Source organism: Miscanthus floridulus, chromosome 13 (genome assembly GCF_019320115.1).
Source record: "Miscanthus floridulus cultivar M001 chromosome 13, ASM1932011v1, whole genome shotgun sequence".
Classification (NCBI taxonomy): Eukaryota; Viridiplantae; Streptophyta; class Magnoliopsida; order Poales; family Poaceae; genus Miscanthus; species Miscanthus floridulus.
In genome coordinates, this window is record NC_089592.1 from 35,243,118 (window position 1) to 35,264,644 (window position 21,527).

At 47.1% G+C, this 21,527-nt stretch overlaps 1 pseudogene; it reads right to left on the reverse strand.

The window, feature by feature from the left end:
- LOC136499727 (bifunctional dethiobiotin synthetase/7,8-diamino-pelargonic acid aminotransferase, mitochondrial-like) overlaps positions 1-21,527 on the reverse strand; it is a 33,146-nt pseudogene that overhangs the window by 9,462 nt on the left and 2,157 nt on the right.

Consider the following 21,527-nt stretch of genomic DNA (forward strand, 5'->3'; position numbering starts at 1 on the left):
GTAGAACTAGAAAGTGGACAAACCTTGTACATAGAAAAATTCTCACCACAACGTGAATCAATCACTGTAACCAAATCTTGAGGAACCAGATTGTGCTGAGTAAAAGGTCACCACAATAAATCCTTTGATTTTCTTTGCATGCTGTTTAACCTCTCTATTCTTCTGCAATGAAATGATTGCAGGGCATCTTTAAGAAAACTAAAAGCTGAGGATGACTCAGAAAACCAATCAGTTAGGTCATCTGAAGGATCTTCAGGAATTTGTGGCAAGGTAAGGACATGTACCCTAAACAACAAAATAAATAGAGTTTAAATCTATCATAAACAAAAGTAGAGCAGCAGAACTACTCATTTAATAAAATAATAGAATTAAACGGATGGTCATGAATAGAGACCTCTTAGCAACAAAGTTTCATACGCAGACAAAATGGATGAAATACCACCAAGACGGCCATCTCCAACAAGAATAGCAGGTAACCTAAAAGGGCTGTCAAGAGTTGAAACAAATCAATAATGGCCAGCCAAAAGATCATCTCAACAAAGAGACATTTAAAATGTTCAAGGCTCTAGGCTAACAGTTAATATCAGAAGGTGATTTACGAGGTTAAAGCATTTTGAATTTTAATCCATTGTTTTACGTAGCCATGCAAAACTTAAACTATAAAAGAAGAGAAAGAAATAAAGAGAATTATAAGCAGAACATCACAAGCTTTATTCGACGAATTCACAAGCTCAAAAACTACAATTTAGGGATCATTAATTGCCAATAGTAAACTAGCCAGATAATATCCAGAACCAGAAACTAGAGACGTCTGGAGTATGTAATTGTTTACTGAGCTGCGATAACATGGAATTGCTCCAGTGCAAGAACAATTGAATAGTCATTTGCTTATCCTCACCTAAAGACAAATTAGAATATGTGGAAGCAAGAGAAGGCCAGAGCATAGACACAAATAATTTTTATGTCCTCCAGGCGATCTCAGTGACTACATGGGGAGGGAAACAAAGAATGAGATATAGGGATTCCTGGCAATGATTTTTAGGGAATCAAGTTGCATCATACGATACAAGATGTTTGAATTTAGCTAAATTTTAGGCTTATTTGTATACAATTGTAGAATCTTGTACAGAGCGGGAGCTCTCTCTTTATAGCCTAGTAAACTTCAGAACATTTGCTTGAATGTATCAGACAAAGAGGTCTTAATAAAAAATGGTGTGAATGGATACAGGCATACAGCTGATCATGACCTCTCGGACCCTTAGCCTCAAAATCAACAACATCCAGGGGGCTTATTTTAAAACTGAGAAGGAGTTAGACAAGGGGGTCCCTTATCCCCCTTTTATATAATATAGCTGGAGACACTTTAGCCAAGATGCCAAACCTCGCACAAAGCAAAAAGCTGATCAAAGGGTTAATCCCTGAATATATTAATAATGGGGTGCCTATTTTGCAATATGCTGATGACACCATTCTTTGCATTCAAGATGACAAAGAAAAAGCTGCTCTTATACATGTAATGAAGCCGTGTCTAGGTTGAATATTAACTTTTCAAATAGTGATGTGATTCTGGTTAGCCAAGACATGAACAAAATGGTTGACTTCTCTAATATGTTTAACTGTGCAATTAGTAAATAGGCTATCAAGTACCTTGGTGTCCTTGTCTCTGGAACCAGGCTACAAATTCTTGACTGCCTTCCAATTGAGGAAAAGATGGTAAAGAGGCTAGATGGACGGCAGGGGATCTCTCTAGTGTTTTTTTGGGGGAAGGGGGGGGGGAGATTCTTATTAGCTCCAGCCTAAGCAGCATGACTTTGTATGCCATGTCTATGTATCTCCTACCCATCTCTACCATAAAAAAGATGGACACTACTACACTGCTATAAAAAGTTTTTTTGGCAAGGGGGAAGGCTAAAAAAGAATATCACCTAGTCAAATGGGTAAAGGGCAGACCCAGTGCCGGAGGCTCCCACATGAGTGGGGTCTGGGGAAGGGAAAAATGAGGCAAGCCTTTCCCCCGCAAAATCTATGGAGACGCTGCTTCAAACCCATGACCTGGTGACTCAGTGAGACAGCTCTCACCACTGCACCAGGCCTGCCCTTCTACCTAGTCAAATGGGTAAAGGTAATGAATCCCAAAGAAAAGGGAGGATTGGGCACCAAAGATCTAAGAAAAATGAACATTAGTTTGCTTTGTAAATGGTGACAGAAGGTGGAAAATGGTAGCGGTATTTGGCATGATATTGTTCAAAGGAAATACATGAAATCTGGTGGTATTTCCCAGCTGAGAAAAAGCAATAACAATTCTCCTGTGTGGAATGATTTGCTTAAAGTAAGACATATCTACTTAAGAGGGAGAATCATGCTTGTGGGTAATAGGGAAAACACAAGCTTCTAGCACGATAAGTGGTGTGGGAAGGTGTCCCTTAAAGACTAGTTTCCAAGGTTATATGAGATTAATGAAGAGCAATCTTGCTCAGTTGCAACTATAAAAATGAGAAATTGGCGGCTAACTTTTAGGAGATGGCTTTCGGAGGATCCGTAGAACCATTTTAGGAGATTGCATGGCATCCTATGTAGATGCAATGTGAATAATGAGAAGGATAAGACAGAATGAGATTGGGAAAAATCTGGAACTTTCTCTGTTAAATCACTGTATAAACATTTATGTCGAAACAATCAGGGACAAAGTTTTAAACATATTTGGCTAGCCAAAATCTTTATGTGGCTTCTGCTTCAAAACGATATCCTTACTAAGGATAACCTCACAAAAAGAAATTGGAAAGGATGTCAAATCTGTGCCTTTTTGTACAGAAAAGGAATCAGTGGAACATCTCTTTTTTGGATGCACGACGGCGAAATACATTTGGAGTCTGATTGCATGTTCCCTTGGAGTCAGTTGCAGACCTTGTAATATTGATCAGTTTTGGGTTCGGATTAAGCTTAGCTTACCGAATGGTAAACCTGTATATGCAGTGGGGTTGGCGGCTCTTTGTTGGGTAATATGGTGCACAAGAAATGTTGTTTGTTTTGAGGACAAAAGAATCAAATCTCCTACTAAGATTATCTGTATGATGTGCTCCTTTTTTGATTATTGGGCAGGCTTGCAGAAGCCAGACAAGGAAAGGCAAATGAAGCAAGGAGCGGAGAGACTAAAGGTAATGTCGCTCTACATCCACAAGAAAGTCACTGAGGAAGACAACCAAGATGACCGACAACTCATCATTCATGGTGCTGGGTGATTGTCTTCTGTAGTTGTCCTATTTTCCAGCCTGCGTGCTGATGGTAGTGCCCCTGGCCTATATCGGAAAAAGTTTAAGTAGCCGTACTTGGGTTGGTGTTTGCTGGCAAACCTTGTTTGTTCTGTTGTCTTGCCTGATGTGTTCGGTAGGGCCAGTGCCATCTAATCCCTCAGTGGTCAAAGGCATGGGCATGGGGAAGTTATTGGTAGGAAGTTATGTTTGTGAACTTGCAAACTTTGCAATTTCATTGCTTTTGTAATGAAATTCGGTTTTACCATGTTAGAAAAAACCTTCACTATTATTTCCAATTACCACTGGAACGCCCTGCAGAAGAAGAGCGACTGGCCAATTTTGAAGTGAGCATGTCTGTCGGGTATCGGTATTAGGGATACCCAAAGCAAGGAAGTTAGCGCCCACGCTGACTTCCCCGGATGGCTCAAGACGTATTAAAAGGTCTCGTCTGACCCCTTGGGTGCGGGCTTCGCCTTGCCCAACCCCAAGGATGCGGTGTAATAGAACCGACCAATTTATAAGAGCACAAGTACGAAAGCAATCACCGGACTGATCAAACCGGCATACTTGAACCCATATAAACCCGGTAGTCAACTGAAACCACGAAGGATTTCAAACCAACTTGCATACAACCAAGATCACAGTAATTCAACATAACAAGCCACATGTTACATCCATTTCACAAGTAGTTCACAAGTACCTCATACATCAGAGTTCACATAGTTATTACAAACGAGTTCACAAATAGCAGAAGCAAAGTAATTTGAGACCATCACACACACTTAGTTCAAATACAAGCCAGTTCCATAGTCATATCCAGCAAAAGTAGTAAGATAAGATAACATAGATGATCATGCCCATGATCTAGTCTTCATCCCCCACAGGGTGGAGACAATACTTGCAGTAGCCGTTATAGAGCACGTCATCTGCAACAAGGGGGAATAAACCCTGAGTATGAGAATGTACTCAGCTAGACTTACCCGTCGTAAATCAGAAATAAATGACACCAAGGAGTATGCAAGGCTTTATCGATGGATCTTGCTTGACAACCATTTTGCATAAAAGCTTTAGTGATATGAGAGCATAATTTACATTATTAGTAAGCCACAAATTATCCAAATTAACCTATCAACTAGATTAGCACCTTTACTAGAGCAAGCAATTGATTAACTCCAAACATTAGTAACCATATCCGGTATAATGTTGTATCATCATCATCATTAATTAACCATCAAGTTCCATTAAGTGCTTCTACGTTGCTGCTGCTCAGTCAAGTTCTCACTATTCGGGAGAGATGGCGATTCGAATCGATTCCTATCCAGCTGGAGGGCTATTCCTAACACAAACCCAATCAACCTGATCAGTGGTTTCCTCGGGTCACCTTTGGTACAACTTAGGAATTACGGGTCCACCCAGCCCCTCACCCTTAGGGAGTCCACTCTGCCAGGTGGTCAATCTCACCTAGGACTTACGCCAATGGCTCCCCGCACATCCTTACTACCTCTAGGGTGCGCAGTTTCACTTTTTGGTTCCCGGCCTGAGTTGAGCTACTCGGCTTCGTGGTCGGAACGAGTTATCCAGCCAACTAAGTGATAGGCATGCATTCAACATGACATGAGGATGTACAGCGAATCGGTCCTTAACCAACACAGATGGGGATAGATCCACACCTAAGACCTCCTTGCCTTGTTGCTTCTCTATCGACATCCCGCCCGGTCACAATTCATTATTAACACATGGTTATTTTCCACGATAGCAAATATAGCTAACCATGACCAGACATCATCCTAACTTGCAGGTGATAGGAAATCTCTTGACTTTTACTAGTCTAAGCAAGGCTAAGCTTTGATTTGCTCCTGGACCTAAATAGGATTCAGGGTACGTTTACTAGACAAGGAATAGATATATATGCAACAAGAGTTTGCATCCAGTTCCTATCACTTAATGCATCACAATTAAAGATACTCAAGGTAACCATTTTTTTAAAACATAGGAGACTTAGAATGCTCCGGGGCTTGCCTTTCAGAAAAAATGAAGGTTGGTGATCGGGACACTCAAGAACTTCTTCGTCAGCTCCTTCTTCGGGGGCCTGCACCTCCTACTCCTGAGCTTGCTGCTGTTCCTTCGGAAGTACTTGCTCGAATTCCAGAAGCGTGACTCCCTCTGGAACACCTATTGCATGCATATGCATAGTATAGGAATCATGCATGCACAAGAGATGGAAGGTGATGATGAAATGTACAGCCATGTATGAATGGACGCATGAAAGACATAATGATACAAGATTAACATCGATTTTACCGAGTAGGTGCATATCTCTTTTAGAAAACAAGAACGGCACACTCACCAAGTTCTAATAACCTAAGATAAAGTTGTTCATCTTCAATAAGAGGTCTAGCACCTGCAACTAACAATTTATCTTAATTAGCCTAGCATCTAAATCATCGTGTCAACTCATATAAAGCAAATAAGTCATTCACTGCACTCAACAGTTTTTAGGCTGCAAACAGTAGCTACAAGTTTGATCCATAACTGGAGTTATACAGATCCAAATACCATGATTTAAGACTTTCTGGAAAGCTTATAAAAGTTTCTACAACTTTCATTTAATCACCAAAATCTAATTCAAACTCAAACTAGGTCACCCAGACTGATCTTGCAAAACTGTCCGTGGATTCCAGAGAGTAGGCAGTTGGGAGTGCTGTCTTCCAACTGGGATAACTCTCAAACTACTAGGCCAAATGTCTTGAAATTTTGACACAAGCTATATAAACAAGTTTCCTACCACTTTGTTACTGACCAATTTCACAGAAAACATCAAATTCACCAGTTAATCTGCTTAACTCTAAAATCTATCCAGAAAGTCACTATAATAGAATTATAGTGAAAATAATATTTCATTACATACACGAATAGCACCATGAGTACTACCAATGTTACCAATAGTTAACATACATCAAATGAACATAAGCAAACATAGTGGCCCTTCCTAAATAAATTATTTTCATTCCTTTATTAATTTATTTAGATAATGAGGTTAATTAATAAAAACATATCCAAAGTATACAGAAAATTCCACAAACATTAAAGTAGCTTATACATGTCTCCAATAGGCTACTACATAAATTTCACATCATTTGAACAAGTATAACATCCTACACAAAAATGACAAGGCATAAAGGCTTAAAATGGCATAAATAGGAAACCCTAGTGAAAAGTGTCAAGCAACAGATTTTATATTTTTCCTAGCATCCTTAAGGTACTAGGACATCCTCAAACAATTTTCATGGTCATTGGATTCATAAATAAATTACTAAAATTCCCACAAGGATCATCCAATGATAAAAGGAAAATCTATAAACATACATGCGCTGACTCTAAAATTTTTACTAGAGCTTCTACTAATCAAGAAGAGCTCACCCACAAAAGTTCATAATTTTTGGAGCACAGAGACTCAAGATATAATTTAAACAAGTTTGCATGCTTTTAAAAACACATTTCAAGTTCCTATTTAATTCATCCAAAATTTCCACTTCAAGTGCTCATGTCATATTTTTCCTAAATACTAGACTTCACTGTGATTCTAATAAAATTAGAATCACTCCATTTGGATCTACCAATTTGGAGATACAAAATTCACAAAACAACATACAAACTAGAATTATTTGAACTGGCTTTTGAATATGTAGTCACTGACGCGTGGGACCCGCGTGTCAGCCAGGCCCGCTGGTCAGTGAGACAGAAACAGGGGAGACAGCATGCGACGGTGCGGCAGCGGCGAAGCTCGCTGACGGCGGCTTCTCCGGTGACACCGAGGGCACCTACACGATCTACGTGACGAGTCACGTCGAATGGTGCTACCGGCAAGACCTAAAGTTAAGTAGAGGTAGCTCATCACCGGTGAAGGTAGCACAGCGGAGCTCCGGCGCGAGGTACAGACGACGGCAAGCCCCCAATACCCCACTCGAGCTCGGTACGAGCTTCACAGGGTCACCACGGAGCTAACCAAGCGAAGAAAGGAGGACGAGAGGGTCCTGGTGGTGGTTGGCCGTGGTGAGCTCCGCTCCGGTGAGGTCACCACGGAGCTAATCAAGCAGTGGCCAGCAGTGTCAGGACGACCGCGACGCGTGGCCTGCGCAGTCAGGCATCCGGCGATGGGTGTCCTCCATGCGGTGGTTGTTCTCTGAAACTGATTAGTTACTGTAGCTTTGATTTAGTCCCGACAACGATGCCTCACAATGTTACTTGATGGCCCTTCTTCTCCTAATTCGTTGGTCATCAATGAAAACAATCAAGATACAAGTTGTAGCCCTAAGTACCAGCTACAATTCATATTAAAGGACCAAGACCTAATTCTCAATGGATCACGAGTTATATCAAGCCAAAGTCAGGTCAATCAAACTGACATTGCATTTTAGACTTAGAAAATTTTCTAAGTGTTGAATCAGCCCTCAACACTGACTTGTGGGCCCTTTTTGAGCTTGTTGTGCACATTTTCATGACTTGGCTTCTAAACAAAGTTTGTTCCTTATATAATTTGCTACAACTTTTCTTTTGGTTGCTCAGACATGTAAACACTCTAAGCTATCCTTTTTAAATAGTCAAACAACAGAGCTCCAAAGGTCAACAATTGTCAAACCATGACTTGAAATCATAATTAGGCAACATGGTCAACATGAACATTGTTCCTAATGACATCCTAAGTGTAGCTAAGGTATTTTAGTTACTCACATTCATCACTTGCACTCAATTACACATGATCATAAAGCATACATACAATGAAACTTAAAAGAATAATAGCATGTTTCACATGTTTCATAGCAATGTTTCTGAGGGAAATGCTTATGCATGAATGAATGATGCTTATTAATGAGATGATGATGCACATGCTCATGTGATGCAAGTGTTTTAGTGCAACCATAACATAGAGGTGTTACACACGGTTCTGTCTCGCCCAAGGCCGCGGGCTCCATCTCGCCTGACTCCTTGGGTGTGGGCTCTGTCTCGCCCGACCCTAAGGACGCGGTTTCTGTCTCACCCAAGGTCACGGGCTCCGTCTCGTCCGACCTCGAGGACACAAGTTATGTCTCATCCGACGGGGACCTATACCGCCACCAACCACTCCTGGTCCAAGCGTATGGGCCTAGGTCAAAACTCTGACGCTAGGGAAGAGGCTGGCATGCCTTGATGTAACCTGTGGCCATGATGGGCCATACCTAGGGATTCACATCAAGAACAGTGTTGGGCATGCCAGTGCTATTCTGCCTAATGCTCGTACGGACGCTGATAGGCGCATCAGTTCACCACGACGTCCACCGAGACGGAGTGAAATGCCATGACCAACAGATGACGCCTATGCATGGCGCTAGTGATGAACAGGGCCATGACATGGAGCTGTCCCTGTTGACATCTATAGGATCGGCGGGACCCGTATGAAGGAGAAGAAGGACCCGACAACCCTTGAAGCCTTCTTCTCTCTCTCATTCTTCTCCTTTTCCTCCTCTATAACATGTGCTTTTCCTTCGCTTATAAAAGGGGAAGCAGGGCATCCCATGAAAGGGGAGATATGGACACAAGAGCACAACATGAGCACACGGCTGAGCAGCAAGCGAGCTCTCAGCACCCATTCACTCCTTCCACCAGAGACTTTGGATCCTCTTCCTCTCTTGCCTATTTGTAACCCCTACTGCAAACCAAGTGCTGGTAACATGAGCAGTAGTGAACTAGACATAGGGACGTTCCACCCGAACCAGTATAAACCCGTGCGTCGTCTGAGCACACCAGTCGAGCCAGACGCACAAATATAAATTTACTCGTCGGTGGTCCGAAAACGCCGACAGTTGGCACGTCAGGTAGGGGCATTTTGCGCGTCTCGACGTCCACATCAGGCCTCGGATAGCTAGTAATGGTGTCAGCTAGGTCTGTGGTAGAACCGCCTAAAATAACACACTTACAGAGGTGCTTGTCTTCCACCAGACTCTAAGCACCCCAAAAACAAGTTACAGCGGGCGGTATCCGTCGGGCACACCCCAAGGGAGAACCCAAAAGATCCACATTTTTCCCAAGGATCCAATAATGAGAATGAGTTACAATACTAGTCCATTTCATACATCAAAGTTTCTTAAAAATTACATTATTACATTACCAATTGTCAGATTGCAGAATAATAAACAGCGAAATTTAAAATAAACATCTAGCAATAAGAATGAGGATCCGTCTATGCCCACTAGAAGAATCCTCCACACAATGGTACTTCTCATGCATTACCTACAATAGGGGTAAATAAACCCTGAGTACACAATGTACGCACAAGACTTATCCGACTAGTGGGAATAATTTCCCGACTCCAAGGAATATGATAAGCTTTATGTTTTGCTGGTCTTCTTTTGGCAGAAAGCAATACTAATAGTGAGTCCTTATTTATGTTGTTATTATCAGCCATATTAAGTTATTATCTATCCAGTCTATATAAGCACTTGTTCTACTTTCAAGCAAGAGTTGAGCAATCAGTTCCATTTCATCCTCTTTCATCTTTCAGTTCTTACTACAGTGCTAGACCCAAAAACAAGCCGTACCAGATTGCCCGGTGATTCGCGAATCAATGCCCCTAGCTGGGAACCCCAAAAACACACGCTCCGCTTGTACCACAGGCATAAGCAGGACTAACCCATCACCCTCCTGTCCTAGGTGTCCAGGTCCCCGTCCAAACTTGGACTCTAAGCTCCCACTCCTAAGTCCCAGACTCAGTGCGGTGCAAGGACCTCCACCATCTCCGCCTCCAATCAGTCGGTTCGGAAAAAGTCGGATCCACGACAGTAGAGCAACGAGTCTTCCCTATGCCCATACCTAAGTATGTGCTCAAGATAATGGATTTGTGACTTGCCTCGAGGCTTATGCAATGACCGGTCCTTAATTGACATAGACAAGGAAAAAGTGTAACCGAGCTATGCCCTGTTGGCCGCAGGACACAACCCCTTACACCCACCAATACCCAAACCATATCCCTGCCTGGTCACCATTTTTCTTTCCACCATTTTATCATGAGTGATCATATTTATCACCTATTTGCGAGTAACGACAGGTTACTCACGCTACCAATATCCTGAGCATAGCAACTACTCGACCTATACTATTAGGACTCATGGGTAGATATATTTATGCATGTAGTTTTCATAAAATGTCTGTAACTTAAATGCACATTATATATATATATTCAGTGATCATAAAATAGGATTGATGCACTGGTCTTACCTTGGGTAGGTGACAAGTCAGCAAGGTCAGCACTAAAAGGCTCCGAGGCTCCCTCCTGCATGAGGATCTCCTACTCGTACTCCTCACTGACTTACTCGTACTCCTGTTCGTCGATAGGCATGAACTCTACCAACTCATGATCTACATGCATGTAATGATGATGCAATACTTAGTAATATAACAACAGCAACTCTTAAAATAAAAGTACATCTGTCTAACTACTAAGCTAGTGCTACCAACCACAGTACTAAGTTATCTATTGTTACCAATAACAAGTATGAAGTATGGCATACACTATTATAGCAACTACAGGTATTCTTACTCCTAATGCTGATTTACACTATATATGATAAAGTAAGGATAATAGTTACTCTATTTATCAACTTACTCTAGGGCTACAAAATTTACAGCAAGTACATAATAATCTAGTAAGCCTACTGTAAAATTTTCATAGCTATAGCTAACACCAATTTATCACAAAAATTTCCTACAAATATTAATCTACCTAATACTAAGCTCTCTAGTTTGAATTTATGAACCTACCATGGTCATAGCTAACTGTAATTTAACTACACTAACAAGTAGATGGTATTTTTGTGAACCTAACAAACTTGGTTTCACTATTTTTAGACAACTACACAATTTACTACAATTTATCAAAGTTCAGCTAGAAATTATATTGAATAAACGTTTGTAATTCACTAGAGAATTGAAAAATGAATTCTACCGCGCGGCCAAGTTCGCGACGTGGCTCAGCCCACCACAGTGACACGTGCGCACGCCTAGTGTAGCCCACGCGGCAGCCCATGCCCACGACAGCGGCCCAGCACGGGAAGACCCACGCGTGGCTGGCGTCTTTGCAAATGAGTCCATGTTCTTTCTCCTATTCATGAAGTTAACCTGAGCACTATTTGAATGAGTTACTGGCTTCGCATCTAGGACCCTACTTCTATTCGAATTCACGCTTTACAAAGTCCCTTGCCGGACGAATAGGGGTCGCGGCCTCGCCGGCCAAATGTCGGCGAGCACAGACCTCTCTGGCACCCACCAGCACCCCCATGAGCCTCTCGTGCCATGCGCAACAGATCGAGGTAACAAACACCAAGAATGGTGCATCACGTAGGTGTGGCCACGGGCCGCGGTGGGGTCTGGCCATGGCAACCCGATGCCGGCGAACTCATGTAACACCATGCCTCTACTGCTACCCGGTAACCATCTATAGGCTAAGAGTAACCACCTTGAAGCCCTAATTGAATCACTACCGCGCCCAACTGAGCTGGCCATAGGAACGACATCTAAGCCAGCTCGTCGGTGGCCGCCAATGCGCTCTGGGTGACCTAGCAACTAATTGGCTCAACTGCCTATCCTAGTTGCAAGAGGGCCTCACCGGAGATGTGACGGATGGACCGGGCGAAGTCACGAGGAATGGCAACGGGTAGACCACGTGCGTGAGGTTGCTCCGGTTCACGCTGGCCACAGTGAAGGCATTCCTGGTGCCCTACTGCTCCATCGGCGGAGCCACTGCACGGGCGAGGAAAATGGGTCAAGGAGACACAACAACCCTGCTCGAATGAGACACAAGAGCAAGGAGCATCGCCCTAGCCGAGCGCTCGCCTCGCTGGGCATGGCGGACCGCCGAGGGGAAAAATTCTCCCCATTACCTCACCGTAGGAAAGAAGCCCAATGAGATGACTCCAATCGGAAGCCAACTACTGTAGCTATTTGGGCGCACAGTGAATTGGAAAGAGATGGACTGCACATGGCCAATTTGAGGGGCGGCGGCATTCAGCTTAATGGTGTTGACAGCGACGGCGAAAGCTTAAATTGGCGCCCGACATTGTACTGCCGCCCAGGGCAAGTTAGGCACGATGCTATATCCCCACTCATCCTCCAAACATGGGCAAATGCAAGAGGGAACCGACTCAGTGAGTTAGGCCTTGGCATGGCGCGGCTGGCCAGTGACCCTCTAGACGATGCGACGGGAAAACATGGAGTGTCCACGCGCGCAACCGTGAAGACGAGGGCCGGTGGGGCCAACCCATGCGCGCACAGCCGCAACGTCAATGGGAGCAGTAGCTGTGCAGGCGATGCACGTGAGCGCGCTTGGGCAAGCGGCGACACCGGTTTGGACGAGCCGAACACGCCGGCAGACGTGATGGCGGGCAGTGGCGTAGGCAGATGTGATGGAGGAAGTAGAGCATCTAGGCCCGCTGGACCCTAGTGCACGCATGTGTGTGCGAGTCGTGAGCCAGGCGCGGCAACAACGTGTGGTCTGGGCGGCAGTGATGGCCGAACGGCCAGCGCGCGGCGATGACGGGCGAGTAGTGTGACTGGGCACGTGCGGCGTGCACGAGCTACGCCAGAGCATGGTGGTAGGAGGCCATGGCCAGCAGCGCAGGGACCACGTGCGCGGGCGTGCCTGCATAGGCACGGTAGTGGCGATGCGGCCGGCACGACAGCGCGCGCTGGGCAGGCCCACGCAGTGGTGCCAGGCCGAACAGAGGCGGTGACCATGCCCAGAGGTGGAAAACATCTCTTGCACGCTTTTTAAAGCTGCAACAACAACCAATTCGATGATCCAAAAGCCAAACCAGTCATTCTATCCTCGAGAGGGTACATAAGGCTAACGAACTAAGCCAAAACATCTTGCCGCTTCTTAACCCGATTGTTCTACGAAAATTGTCGAACATGGCTTCGTCGACCCATTTTTAGACTTACGTGAAATGACAAAACTTCAAACGGTTTCGCGTCGAATTCCTTTTCCAAGCTACTTGATACACTAGCTAGCAAACCCATCCTCGACCGCACGTATTTTATCATCGCCTATGAAGTTCATACTACAAACTTTATCAAAGTCTCGCATAAGTGTTCTATAGCATTTTTGTCCGATAAAAATTCACTTAGAAACCTAAACGATATAAAGTGACATGAATTGTAGCATTTGTTTTGTGTTGCTGACGAACGTTTCAAGTGTCGTATATTGATTTATACCCTATATTACACACATGTACACATAAGCATGATGGTCATGCAATATTTTAGCAAAAACTATATAATGTAACACCGAGGGTGTTACAAGGTCCCGGGCGCGCACGTGCGCTTCGGGAACCTAGACTTCATCATTATGACAGAGGGAGAGTTGGCGCATGTTCCCACCGCCATCCAGCCTCTCCACTCCACCGGCCTCGACGCGATCGACGAGGCGCTAGAGGAGCTATAGTTGCACGCACCGGAGGCCTGCGCCCCCAGGAGCAACCAGCTCCTCGACTTCGATTATGGGAGGCTAGAGCGCTAGCTTGGCGCCTTCCTAGGACACCGACTGTTCTAGGAGGACCTACACCACCTCACATTCTTGTTCGCCAACATCATGACGTAGCTTGCTAGAGGAGAGCCGTTCTCCTTGAAATAACTCATCTGGAGAGCCCCGATAGCGCTCCTGTTTGGTCTGTGCAACGCCGCAGAGACCGTTGGCCACCTTGTGGCACAGTGCACTCCCCCATCCCCTATGAACAACGAGTTCGTGGGGATGACCGAATACATCATGGAATCTTTCCATGACCTTCTTGTAGGAGAATCAGAGTCGCCCTCTGACGTTTCATGGTAGGTACCCTCGAGGGATACATCGAAAGCATCCACGAGGGAGTGGCTACCCCAATAGATGACCTCAATGACGAGGCCGAGGGGGATGCAGGGGGAGCCATCCCCCCTTGCAAGAATGTTTCATGGTAGGTACCCTCGAGGGATACATCGAAAGCATCCATGAGGGAGTGGCTACCCCAACAAATGACCTTAATGACAAGGCCGAGGGGGATGCAGGGGCCCCACCTTGTCTATAGGTAGAGCAACTAAGGGAGTGGCACCAAGAGCTCAAAGAAGCATGACTCCGGCTTGAGCAGGAATGCATGGAGCTCGAGCGAGAGATCGAGCACCATGGAGACAGTGGGCGTGCGCGCTCCATGGCCCGTGACTTGAACCAGAGGATCATCGAGGACGATGAAGCTCTCGCACACTTCACCTGGGCAAGCCAGAACATAGCTGCCATAGCGGCCTTGATCCGAGGGTTTCCAAAGCCTGTGACAACTGAGGATCATTGGGCCCATCACCAGATTCGCATGCTACTCGAGCGTGTGGCGGCGTAGCAGGTCGAGAGCTCGCTGTCCCAACGATGTGAGCTCGACGCCAGCCAGCGCACACCCTCAGAGCGACCCGACAAGGACGTGTCAGTCCACTAGGCATAGCAAGGTGGCAGGCCACGTGTTGTGGCCCCGGTGCATGAGCGTCTCGGCCTCCACCGTGACGCGTGCAACACCCTCGATGCCCGTAGGCATGCCCATGGCGATGAGAGGGAGGAGGCTAGCCACAGCTACCACCCTCGTCATGGCGGATGCTATGACAGCAGCGAGGACCAAAGCCCGAGCCCCAACTTGCCGGGACCTTAGGCCTTTGGCCAACACATCCTCAACGTCCTCTTCCCACCTCGGTACCGACCACCGACCAACATCCCAAAATACTTTAGGGAAACAAACCCCAGACCATGGCTCGAGGATTATCAGTTTGCATGCCAAGCCAGTGGAGCGGATAGTGAAAATTTCATTATCTACAACCTTCCATTGTTCCTGGCTGATTCGGTGCGAATGTGGTTGGAACACCTTCCGCCCAACTGAATCCAAAGTTGGGCGGAACTAAAAAAGATATCTATGGAAAATTTTCAGGGCACATACGCGCATCCTGGAAACCCATGAGATCTCAAAAACTATCGATAGAAGTCCGGGGAAACTCTTCGTGGGTACATTCGGCGCTTCTCCCAATAGTACAACGAGCTGCCCGAGGTTGCTGACACCGATGTCATAGGAGCTTTCCTATCTGGGACCACCTACATGTCCCTAGTTCACAAGCTAGTATGTAAGGGCCCATGAACCACCAAGTAGCAACTTGACATCGCTACCAGCCACACCTCGGATGAGGAAGCGGTCGGGGCAATTTTCGACCACCCTAAGGGCAAGGTAAAGCAGGACGAGGACACCGGTGAAGGCGCCTCCAACCACCCCAACAAGAAAAAGAACAAGCAGCGGTGCGAGGGCTCGCTCGTGGCCACTGCCAACCGCAATGGGGGTCAAAAGCCCGCCGAGGGTACCTTAGACCACTTTGAGAAGCTGCTCAAAAGGCCATGCCCAAACCATGCTTTCCCCGTCAAGCACCTATACAAGGGTTGCATCCTCATGAAGCGGTTCTTGCCTGGAGACTCCAACAAGGGGAAGTATAGGAAGGAGTCTAAGCTGGCCACAGACGACGCCGAGGGGAAGGACGGTGGATTTCCGACAATGGATGGCTGCCTCATGATCTTTGGAGGGTTGGCAGCCTACGACTCCAAGTGCTGCCAGAAGCTTGCATGCCGCGAGGTCTATACAGCTGAGCTGGCCACGCCTTCCTTCCTCCGATGGTCAGAGTCCGACATAACCTTTGATCGGACCGACCACCCGGAAAGCGTCCCGTAGCCAGGAAGATACCCGCTTGTGGTCGACCCGATCATCGGCATGAAGTGGCTTACCAAGGTGCTGATGGATGGAGGCAGTAGCCTCAACATCATGTATACTGAAACGCTTGACACCATGGGCATCGACCGATCATGCATCTAGTCGATCAGGGCACCTTTCCATGGCATCGTGCCTGGGAAATAGGCTATGCCACTTGGGCAGATCAATTTGCCCATCACCTTCGGGAATCCAACCATTTATAGGACGGAGACCCTTACCTTTGAGGTGGTCGGGTTCCACGGGAGCTACCACATCATCCTAGGACATCCATGCTACGCAAAGTTTATGGCCGTCCCCAACTACACCTATCTGAAGTTCAAGATGCCAAGTCCATGCGGGGTCATCACCATTGGCACCTCCTTCTAGCGCGCCTATGAATACGAGGTCGAGTGCTGTGAATATGCCACGACAATTGTCGCCTCTAAAGAGCTTACAGCCATCAAGGAGGAGGTTGTTGAAGAAGCGCCTGACCTCAAGCGATCGGCCAGGTCTTTCGAGCCTGTAGAGGGTGCCAAGGAGGTCCTCATAGACCCGAGTGGCTCCAAGGGCAAAGTGGTGCTTATCAGCACCACGCTTTCCTCTAAATAGGAAAGCATGCTCGCCGACTTCCTCTGCGTCAACAGAGATCTTTGCGTGGAGATTGTCGGACATGCCAGGCATTCCGAGAGAAGTCACCGAGCAGGCCTTGAAGATCAGGCCAAGTTCCAAGCTAGTGAAGCAGTGCCTGCGTCGCTTCGATGAGGAGAAACACAGGGCCATCGATGAGGAGATTGCGAAGCTTTTCGTGGCCAGATTCATCAAGGAAGTATACCACCCCGAGTGGTTAGCCAATCCCATTCTTGTACAAAAAAAGAGTGGGAAATGGAGAATGTGTGTTGACTACACGAGTCTCAACAAAGTGTGTCCAAAGGATCTATTTTCTTTGCCACGCATAGACCAAGTAGTCAACTCGACCTCTGGGTGTGAAACCCTTTGCTTCCTTGATGCATACTTCAGGCACCATCAAATCATGATGAAAGAGTCCGATAGCTCATGACATCTCTCATCACCCCATTTGGATCATTCTGCTATGTCACAATGCCATTTGGTCTGAAGAATGCGGGGGCTATGTACCAACGCTGCATGCTCAAGTGTTTTGGGGATCTCATCGGGCAGACTGTCGAGGCCTACATCGATGACATCATGGTCAAATCCAAACCGACTGACCAGGTCATAGCTGACCTAGAGCAGACCTTCGCAAAACCCCGAGCAAAACGGTATCGAACTCAACCCTGAGAAGTGCGTTTTCAGGATCCCAAGGGGTATCCTGCTGGGTTTTATCATCTCCAAGCACGACATCAAAACCAACCCAGAGAAGATCTCGGCCATCATGAGTATGGGCCCAATCCAGAACATAAAGGGGGTATAGCGAGTTATAGGGTGCCTCACCACGCTCAGCCGCTTTATCTCATGCCTCAACAAACAAGGTCTCCCCCTATATCAGCTTCTGAAGAAGGCCGACTGCTTCGAATGGACGCCCGAGGCCTAGCAGGCACTTGATAAGGTCAAGCAGCTCCTGACGAAGTCCCCGATCTTGGTCCCCCAACCGATGGGTAACCGCTTCTGCTCTACATGTGGCCACCATGCAAGTGGTCAGCGCCGCCCTGGTGGTAGAGCGAGAAGAAGAGGAACACACCCTCAAAGTGTAGCATCCCATGTACTTCATTAGCGAGGGCTTGTCCGATTCCAAGACTCGCTATCCCCAAATCCAAAAACTCCTGTACGCCATCTTTATCGCCAAGAGGAAGTTTTGTCACTACTTTGAGTCGCATCTGGTGACGGTCGTGATGTCCTTCCCTCTTAGCGAGGTCGTCCAAAACCAAGATGCCACAGGAAGAATCGTGAAGTGGGCACTTGAGCTGATTGGTCAAGGCATTTCATATGCCCCTCGAACGGCCATCAAGTCCCAAGTGCTAGCTGATTTCGATGCAGAGTGGACCGAGATCCAAATGCCACCAGTAGTCATCGACAAAGAGTACTAGATGATGTACTTCGATGGATCGCTAATAAAGAAAGGTGCCAGCGCGGGGCCAGTCTTTGTTTTGCCCCTCGGGGTACGCATGAGGTACATGGTTTGCATCCATTTCCCCTCCCCCAACAATGTGGCTGAGTATGAGGCACTCATCAATGGCTTGTGCATCGCCATCAAGTTGGGTATCCAATGGCCTGACGTCTGAGGCGATTCCCAGCTAGTCATCGACCAAGTCATGAAGGAATCAAGCTGCCACAACGCCAAGATGGCTGTATATTGCCGAGAAGTCCGCCAGCTGAAGGACAAGTTTGAGGGTCTCGAGCTCAATCACATCCCGAGGTGGCTGACACGCTGGCAAAAACAACATCCAGCCAAGAGCCGGTGCCGATGGGCGTCTTCGCCAGCAATCAGTATAGGCCCTCGGTCCTCTACGAGGAGCCAGAACGTACCAATGATGGGCCGCCTGCCCTAGGCTTGGGGGCTTACTAGTTGGTGGCTCCATCCGACCCCGAAGTCATGGAGCTTGACGAGGATCCAACGATAGAGCCCAACCCTCTGGCCGACTTGAGGATGCCTTACCTTGACTACTTCCTCCATGAGGCGCTGCCGATGGACAAAACAGAGGCTCGGTGGCTCGCGTGTCGCACCAAGTCCTTTATCATTATTGAGGGTGAGCTCTACAGACGAAGCCACACCAGGATCCTACTGCGCTGCAACCCCATCGATTAAGGGAAATAGTTGCTAAGTGATATCCACGGTAGGGTCTGTGGGCACCATGCCGCACCTAGGACCCTAGTCGAAAATGCGTTCCGACAAGGCTTATACTGGATGACTGCAGTAGCCGATGTTGAACAGATTGTGCGCACCTATGAAGGCTATCAATACTATGCTCGGTAGACCCACCTGCCGGCCCAAACACTCCAAACGATCCCCATCACATGGCTATTCATGGTCTGGGGACTCGATCTAGTTGGACCTCTCAAGAGAACGCCCGGAGGCTATACGCACTTGCTTATCACCATAGACAAGTTTACAAAGTGGATAGAGGCTCGACCGATCTCCGTAATCAAGTTCGAGCAAGCCGTGATGTTCTTACTTGACATCGTCCATCGCTTTGGAGTCCCGAACACCATTATCACGGACAACGACACATAGTTCAATAGGAAAAAGTTCCTCTGAACCTGCAATGAATACCACATCCGCGTCGATTAGGCTGCCATGGCGCACCCCCGCACGAATGGGTAGGTCGAGCGGGCGAACGGCATGGTCCTACAAGGCCTCAAGCCTAGAATCTTCAACTGGTTGAATAAGTTCGGTAGATGATGGGTCGCGGAGTTTCCCACGGTGCTCTAGAGCCTGAGGACAACCCCCAGCCGAGCCACCGGCTACATGCCATTCTTCATGGTCTATGGTTCCAAGGCTATCCTCCCGACCGACCTCAATTATGGAGCACCGAGGGTTAGGGCGTACGACAAACAGGGAATCGAGGCATCCCTCGAGGATGCCATGGACCAGCTAGATGAAGCGCGTGATGTCGCCTTCCTCTGCTCAGCCAAGTACTAACAAGCGTTGTGCTGGTACCACAGCCATCGAGTGCAGGGTCAGGCCTTCAACGTCAGGGACCTTATGCTTCGCCTCGTCTAGAGCAACAAGAACCGCCATAAGCTCTCTCCGCCGTGGGAAGGGCCGTACGTCATCACGGATGTGCTCTGACTAGGCACCTATAAGCTCAAGACCATCGATGGTGAAGTCTTCATCAACGCCTAGAACATCGAACAGCTACATCACTTTTACCCTTAATCTATGCACGCTTTCTCTTATCGGTTTCACTATCGACTCCTCGATCTTTAGTGACACCCAACCCCAGCAATGGCAAGGGGTCGGGCCTCACTCAGGGGCTAATAAGAGCTTATCTATCTAGTAGACATTCTCTATGCCCGATCCTTTCTCACGTTAAGATCTAGAAGCAAGGGTTGCGGAAATAAACACTGAGTAAAACTGGTCGGACCATAAGAAACCTATGCCCCAGCGGCTATGGCATTTTTTCTCACCAGCATGAACAAAGTTTTTTGCCCGCACCCCGAGCTTTTTAGCCTTAACTACGGAAAAAGTTGGAACGCATTAAAGAGTATATCTATCCAGTAGACATTCTCTATGCCCAATCTTTTCTCACGTTAAGATCTAGAAGTAAGGGTTGCGGAAACAAACGCTGAGTAAAACTTGTCAGACTGCAAGAAACCTATGCCCTAGCTACTACGACGTTTTTGCTCACCAGCATGATCAGAGGTTTTTCAACCGCACCCCGAGCTTTACAGCCTTAATGACAGAAAGGGTTAGAACATATTAACCTTTTTATAGAAAAAGGGGAGAAGAGCTAAAAATCTATTTGGCAATAACAAATTTTTAAGAGCTTGTCCACTTATTACAAGTTTGCCGCCTGGCTTATCTACCTAACTAATTTCTTGGGGGATGATCTCATCCTATATTTCGGTAGGTAAGTCCTGTGCCAGAGGGGCCACCTCCTTCTCGATGTCGTCCAGCTCGGCATCGGTGTAGACAGGCACGAGAACCGTCACAGGTAAGGAGGGATACAGAGCTAAAAATGCTCCTACGGCCCATTCAGGCCCAGGAGTTCGAAGGCTGGCCCTCTGATAGGTTCACAGCCGCTCCGAGGCACCCTTAGAGTGAGAGGTGGAAAGGGATGGGCCCACTAGCGTCCAGTACCCAGGCACATGAGCACCATGGGCATCCCGACCCATGTTCGAGTCTTGGTCGGTTCCCAGCCCATGGTTTTTCCTCTAAGAAAGGCAACGAGCCCTTGGGACCGGTCGAATGGTTTCGAGAACTATATGGATTGGCCACTCAGAATCTAGAGTCGGTCACCAGTTGACCCATGCCGGACCCACACGAACAGGAATATAGGGCCCACTCAGACTAGCCCGTTAATAGCTCACCAAGCACCATGTTTCGTCCATCGAGGAAAAACGTGGCACGGCTCAGCCCCTCTGATTTATCGAAAAAAACATTTAAGGGATGACGATCACAAAGACGAGCTGACCCCTGGACCAGACCCCTACAACGTGCGGGGGCTCAAGGGAAGTTGGACTCACAAGGAGACCAAATGCGCGGTCGTAGTACGACAGCGGACCGATCGGATCCTAGGGGACCGAAAAAGAAAAATCTTTCCAACCTCCCGAATCCTACGGTTACATGCGCCCAATAAGACTAATCGTGACAAAAGAAAATCGCCGTCCTACCAGGACACGCCACGGGCTATAGAAAGAAGGCCAAGGCTCTCAGAGTCCTCCCGTCCGAAAAAGCCTCCAAAGGAGTATTCTACTCCTCTGTAGGCTCGGGGGCTACTGTCGGGTATCAATATTAGGGATACCCTAAGCAAGGAAGTTAGTGCCCACACTGACTTCCCCGGATGGCTCAAGAGGTATTAAAAGGTCTCGCCCGACCCCAAGACCATAGGCTCCG